We start from the raw sequence: 7,000 nt of genomic DNA, 5'->3' as shown, positions 1-7,000 counted from the left end.
AGCCCCAAAACACCCAGAGCCAAAGAGTGTTAGGCATCACTGAAGTCTTTCTGTCCGCGTGATCTGAAGACTTATTACACTTGAGGAATGTGAATCCTCCAGCCGGTTAGGCGTCACGTTCTGAGCATCCAAGAGTCATTGTGGATCACCGGTGAACGAAGTCTGTGAAGGTTTGGAAGTCTCCCTTGAAGACTTACCAGAGTAATTGGGCAAGGACTAAGTGTTCTTAGCTCAAGGGGAATAAGGTGAAGACAAGGTCTTCTGAGTTGAATCTCAGCCTCCCTAACCAGACGTATAGTTGTCACAGCAACTGGAACTGGTCCAACAAATCCCTTGTCCTCTCCGAGCAACTGGTTCTATCCTACCTCTCTCACCTTACAGTTTGTCTTTGTGAAGTCTTTGCCCACTTGCCTCATCTGATTGACTTCACTGTGTGAAGACTGTTGCTTGTTTGGCTTCATACTATCTTCCATCCTGATCCATACTACATAGCTGCTCATAGTCTTCGTGCTTTCACTACATTACTTACTTGACTATGGCTTGTCTAGTGTAGTCTACCTTCCGCTGCATATCAATAGGTTCATTTATATTGTTTGTCTTCAAAGCACCCCTGTTTTGAAGACTTTCATAAAAATCGCATATTCACCCCCCTCTAGTCGAATACTAGCACTTTCAATTGGTATCAGAGCAAGGTGCTCCCTTGTTCTGTGTGATTCGGTTTAACCACCCGGAGTTTAGCTATGTCGACTGTAGGGATAATCAAGGTCTCCGCTGCGTGCCCTGTCTTCGATGGCACTGATTACCCCTACTAGAAGAATAAGATGTGTATGCATCTTGAAGCCATTGAAGTTGATCTCTGGTATGTCGTCAAGAACGGCGTTCCCAAGACTGGTGAAGGTGTCACTCCTGCTGATGTCAAGAAGTTCGTCCAACTGGACTCAACTGCCAAGAATATCATCTGTGGTCATCTGACCAAAGGGCTGTATGGTCGTGTGAGTGCTTTGGATACTGCGAAGCTAGTCTGGGACTGGCTCTCCAAGGTCAACGAAGGCGTCTCAACACAAAGAGATTCAAGGATCAGTGTTCTTCACAATCTCTTCAACCGCTTCCAGAGAAATGACAATGAGAATGTCCATCTCACATTTGATCGTCTCACTGATATCACCAATGAGCTTCATGCTCTCGGCACCACTGAGATCACCAAGCATGAAATCGCCAAGACACTGCTGAGATCTCTTGACAGCTCGTTTGACACCCTGGCCCTGATGATTCAAGAACGTCCCGATTTCAAGACTCTCGATCCGTCTGACATACTTGAGAGGCTCAACACACATGAGTTCCAGCTATCTAAGAAAATAGATATCTATGGTCCCAACTATGGCCGTACTCGTGCTTTGAAGGCAAAGGTTGTTTCCTCATCTGAAGAAGAATCTGACTGCAGTTCTGAGGATCCTGAAGATATTGGAAAGGAGCTTGCTATGCTTGTGAAGAAGTTCCAGAAGTTCTCCAAGAAGAAAGACTTTAAAAAGTCTTCAAGATCTAGCTCTAGAAATGATGAAGCTTCATCATGCGATCCCAAGAAGAGAACTTGCCACAAGTGCAAGAAACCTGGTCACTACATCTCTGAGTGTCCACAGTGGGACAATGAGACAAAGAAGAAGAAGAAGAAGAAGAGCAAGAAATATGATTCTGATGACAACAACAAGAAGAAGAAATACTCGAAGTCTTCTTCCAAGGCTTCATCAAAATCTTCATCACACAAGACAAGCTCATCAAGCAAGGGTCGTGCTTTTATTGGCAAGGAGATGGATTCAGAGGAGGATCGGGGTCTGCATCTGAGGAGGCAGAGGTGGTGTCTAAAGAGGAATCTGATTCTGGAGTAGTAAGCCTGGCTCTAGCTTCTACATACGTCGCCAAGTCCATCTTCAACACTAAAGACAATGGCCTCGTCACCAACGCTGATGCCAAGGATGAGGACGACTCTGCTCCCACCTACTGCTTCATGGCACGTGGTGCCAAGGTAAACTCACGCGATGCTTACTTTCAAACATCAAGTGAAGATGACTCTGCATGTGAATCTAAACCCAGCTACAAAACACTTGCTAAAATTGCAACTGAACAACAGAATGCTATGGAACATATTCAAAAGTTGTTAGACAAAAGCGATGACCTGTTGGATGCGGAAATGACCCGAACTCAGTCCTTAATTGAAGACACTAAAAAATCTTCATGTTAAGTATCAGGAACTTGAAAGTCGTCATGAAACGCTCTCAACTTCTCATGAAAGGCTCTCCTATGATTATCTTCAAAGGAAGCAAGAGCTTGAGAAATTGAGATCGGCTCATGAAGATCTTCAAAAAGAGAATGAGTCACTCCGCGCTCAACAAATCAGTTCCGCTCAGGAAGGATTTGAACCACCATGTCTAAAATGTCTTGAGAGTGATAATGTTGTCTCTGTTGCTGAATGTTCAACTGCTGCTACTGTTGCAATATCTTCAACTACTAATGTGGTAACTAACCCCTCTGCTGAGGACACCACTACTATTGTTGATGAGAATGCCAGGTTGAAGTCATTACTTCAGACAGGAATGTACAAAAGTCTCAAAGGGCATCAGACATTATGTGATGTCCTCAAAAAAAAACAGATTCTAAACTGAAACCCTAGGAAAGAGGGTGTTGAGTTCGAGAGGAAAATGAATGTTGATGGTTCTTAGTGGATGCCTGAGCAGTACCCCAAAACTGAAGGAAATATGCCCTAGAGGCAATAATAAAGTTGTTATTTATATTTCCTTATATCATGCTAAATGTTTATTATTCATGCTAGAATTGTATTAACCGGAAACTTAGTACATGTGTGAATACATAGACAAACAGAGTGTCAGTAGTATGCCTCTACTTGACTAGCTCATTAATCAAAGATGGTTAAGTTTCCTAGCCATAGACATGAGTTGTCATTTGATGAACAGGATAGCATCATTAGAGAATGATGTGATTGACTTGACCCATTCCGTTATCTTATCACTTGATTGTTTAGTATGTTGCTATTGCTTTCTTCATGACTTATACATGTTCCTATGACTATGAGATTATGCAACTCCCGAATACCGGAGGAACACTTTGTGTGCTACCAAATGTCACAACGTAACTGGATGATTATAAGGGTGCTCTACAGGTGTCTCCGATGGTGTTTGTTGAGTTGGCATAGATCGAGATTAGGATTTGTCACTACGATTGTCGTAGAGGTATCTCTGGTCCCTCTCGATAATGCACATCACTACAAGCCTTGCAAGCAATATGACTAATGAGTTAGTTACTGGATGATGCATTATGGAACGAGTAAAGAGACTTGCCGGTAACGAGATTGAACTAGGTATTGAGATACAAACGATCAAATCTCGAGCAAGTAACATACCGATGACAAAGGGAACAACGTATGTTGTTACGCGGTTTGACCGATAAAGATCTTTGTAGAATATGTGGGAGCCAATATGAGCATCCAGGTTCCACTATTGGTTATTGGCCGGAGACATGTCTCGGTCATGTCTACATAGTTCTCGAACCCATAGGGTCCGCACGCTTAAGGTTCGGTGACGATCGATATTATGAGTTTATGTGTTTTGATGTACCGAAGGTAGTTCGGAGTCCCGGATATGATCATGGGCATAACGAGGAGTCTCGAAATGGTCTAGACAAATATTGATATATTGGACGACTATATTCGAACACCAGATGAGTTCCGGGGGTCACCAGATATTTATCAGAGTGCCGGGAGGTTATCGGAACCCCCGGGGGATCTAATGGGCCAACATGGGCCTTGTGGGAGAGAGGAGAGGCCTAGGGCTGGTCGCGTGCCCCCCCTTGGGAGTCTGAATTGGACAAGGAGGGGGGCGGCACCCCCTCTTTCCTCCCTCTCTCCCTCTCCTTCCTTTCCCCTTCCTCCTTCCTAGTTGGACTAGGAAAGGGGAGTCCTACTCCCACTAGGAGGAGGACTCCCCCTCTCCTTGGCGCGCCCCAAGGCCAGGCTTGCCTCCCCCTTGCTCCTTTATATACGGGGGCAGAGGGGCACCCCAAAGACACACAAGTTGATCATTGATCTCTCTTAGCCGTGTGCGGTGCCCCCCTCCACCATAATCCACCTCGGTTATATCATTGCGGTGCTTAGGCGAAGCACTGCGTCAGTAGCATCATCATCACCGTCATGCTGACGAAACTCTCCCTCGACACTTTGCTGGATCGGAGTTCGTGGGACTTCACCGAGATGAACATGTGTAGATCACGGAGGTGTCGTACGTTCGGTACTAGGATCAGTTGATCGTGAAGACGCACGACTACATCAGCCGCGTTGTCATAACGCTTCTGCTTTCGGTCTACGAGGGTACGTGGACAACACTCTTCCCTCTCGTTGCTATGCATCACCATTATCTTGCGTGTGCGTAGGAATTTTTTTGAAATTACTACATTCCCCAACAAAAACCACATGGGTTGCTGCTAAGGAACCTTCAGTGGACCCATCTACCTTATCTGGCTTCACTAATGCTAACCAAATTATCATTGATGAATCCTTTGATGCAAACTATAAACTATTCAGGAATCAGAATGGTGAAGTGTTTGGCAGGTATATTGGTACTACTGCAGGAATGGACCACCTCCTAAGAAGATCTGGGTACCCAAGCATTGTCTCTAAAGTCTTCCCGTGAATGTCGTCATGACACCACCAGGGAAGAAGACAAATCCCAGACCAAAGGCTTCATATGGTCCAAAGGCTTCATACAAACAGAGGACTCACCTGAGTCACCCTAACGCCAATGTTTTGCATGGAAATCATACCCAGACTTTTGAATACGAGCTTGTTTCGTCAAACCGCTATGTTCATAAGTCTAAGAACTTTTCTGCTTATTCTTATGAGTATTATTCTCCTCCTGCAAGGCTATTTGCTAGGGCTCCAAAGCCGAAGTTCTCAGATGTTGCACTTAGACTCATTGCTTCTAAGCCACCCCTGAAGATGTGGGTGGTTAAGAAAACTTAACTCTCTTTGCAAGGAAAGGTCTCCAGCCAGAAATCAAAGGCGTCTGATGTTTATGCTGGGGACCTTAAACATCTTGTGGGATGCAAGATAAAATGTCCGAATGGTCTTACTATGTATTTCTTCCCGGGATTCCTTGACACTCATCCTATCTATCCTAACCAAGATCTGAACTTCCATGTTCCGCTTGTTTGTCAAATGTTTCTGCTTCACAACTCTCTTGGCGAAGCCTATCCCCCAAACTGTACTGTAGGCTATGACACCTCAAGCTTCAGAATGGATTATGGATAGTGGTTGCACCAACCACATGACTGGTGATCGAAGTCTTCTGATGGATTCAACTCTTCGCCCGTCTGATAAAAGTCATATCACATTTGCTGACACTGGTAAAAGTCAGGTATTGGGTCTTGGTAGAGTTGCAATCTCAAAGGATCAGCACATGGATAAAGTGATGCTTGTTGAATCCCTTGGTTTCAACTCAATGTCTGTATCAATGCTATGTGATTTGAACATGATTGTGATATTTGGAAAATATCGTTGCCCTTGTCCTTATGGAATCTAACAAATCTCTAGTCTTTGAAGGGTATCGAAAAGATGATCTATAAATGGTAGATTTCTCAGCAGGACCACAACTTGCCGTATGTCTTCTAGCAAAAGCTTTAGAGTGGTGGCTCTGGCATCAGAGGCTAGGACATGCAGGCATGAGGAACTTGTACACTCTCGCAAAGAAGAAGCATGTCGTGGGCATCGAAGACGTCAAGTTCAAGAAGGACCATCTGTGTGGTGCCTGTGAAGCTGGGAAGATGACTAGGGCCAAGCATTCCTCAAATACAATCATGATGACATCTCAACCCTTCGAGCTTCTTCACATGGATTTATTCGGCCCTACTCACTACTCTACTCTAACTAGCACTGCTTGTCTCTATGGTTTCGTTATTGTTGATGATTACCCAAGATATACATGGGTGCATATAATTCTCTATCAGACTGAAGTACAGGATGTCTTCAGACGATTCGCCAATCGTGCCATGACGAACTATGACGTCAAGATCAAGCACATCAGAAGTGACAATGGCACAGAAATCAAGAACACCGGCCTCGACACTTATCTTGATACACTGGGCATCACTCATGAGTTCTCTACTCCTTACACACCTCAGCAGAATGGCATCGTGGAGCACAAGAATAGAACCCTCATCGGGATGGCTTGGACGATGCTTGATGAGTACAAGACTCCAAGAAAGTTCCGGCCTGAAGCCATTGATACTGCATGCCATGTCATCAACCGTGTTTATCTTCACAAGCTTCTAAAGAAAACATCATATGAGCTGCTAACTGGTAAGAAACCAAACGTCAGTTACTTTAGAGTATTTGGTGCTAGGTACCGGATCAAGGATCCACATCACACTTCAAAATTTGCACCGAAAGCACATGAAGGTTTTATGCTTGGATACGAAAATGATTCGCACTCCTACAGAGTCTTCAACCTCTTTCACTATAAAGTGGTTGAAACTGTGGATGTGCGGTTCGATGAGACTAACGGGTCGCAAAGAGAGCACCTTCCAAATGTGCTAGATGAAGTCCCTCCTAGTGAATCTATCAAGCTCATGGGCACTGGAGAAATCATACCTTCAGAAGCTCAGGCTGAAGACGAATGATACGTCTCCAACGTATCTATAATTTTTGATTGTTCCATGCTATTATATTACCTATTTTGGATGTTTAATGGGCTTTACTATACACTTTTATATTATTTTTGGGACTAACCTCTTAACCGGAGGCCCAGTCCAAATTGTTGTTTTTTTGCCTATTTTAGTGTTTCGCAGAAATGGAATATCAAATGGAGTCCAAACAGAATGAAACCTTCGGGAGAGTTATTTTTGGAACAAACGCAATCCAGGAGACTTGGAGTGGATGTCAGGGAAGCAACGAGGTGGCCACGAGGGTCCAGGGCGCGCCCTACCCCCTGGGCGCGCC

This window comes from Triticum dicoccoides, chromosome 7B (assembly GCF_002162155.2).
Source record: "Triticum dicoccoides isolate Atlit2015 ecotype Zavitan chromosome 7B, WEW_v2.0, whole genome shotgun sequence".
Classification (NCBI taxonomy): domain Eukaryota; kingdom Viridiplantae; phylum Streptophyta; class Magnoliopsida; order Poales; family Poaceae; genus Triticum; species Triticum dicoccoides.
The sequence above is the reverse complement of the archived record's forward strand: the minus strand, read 5'-3'. Positions refer to the sequence as shown.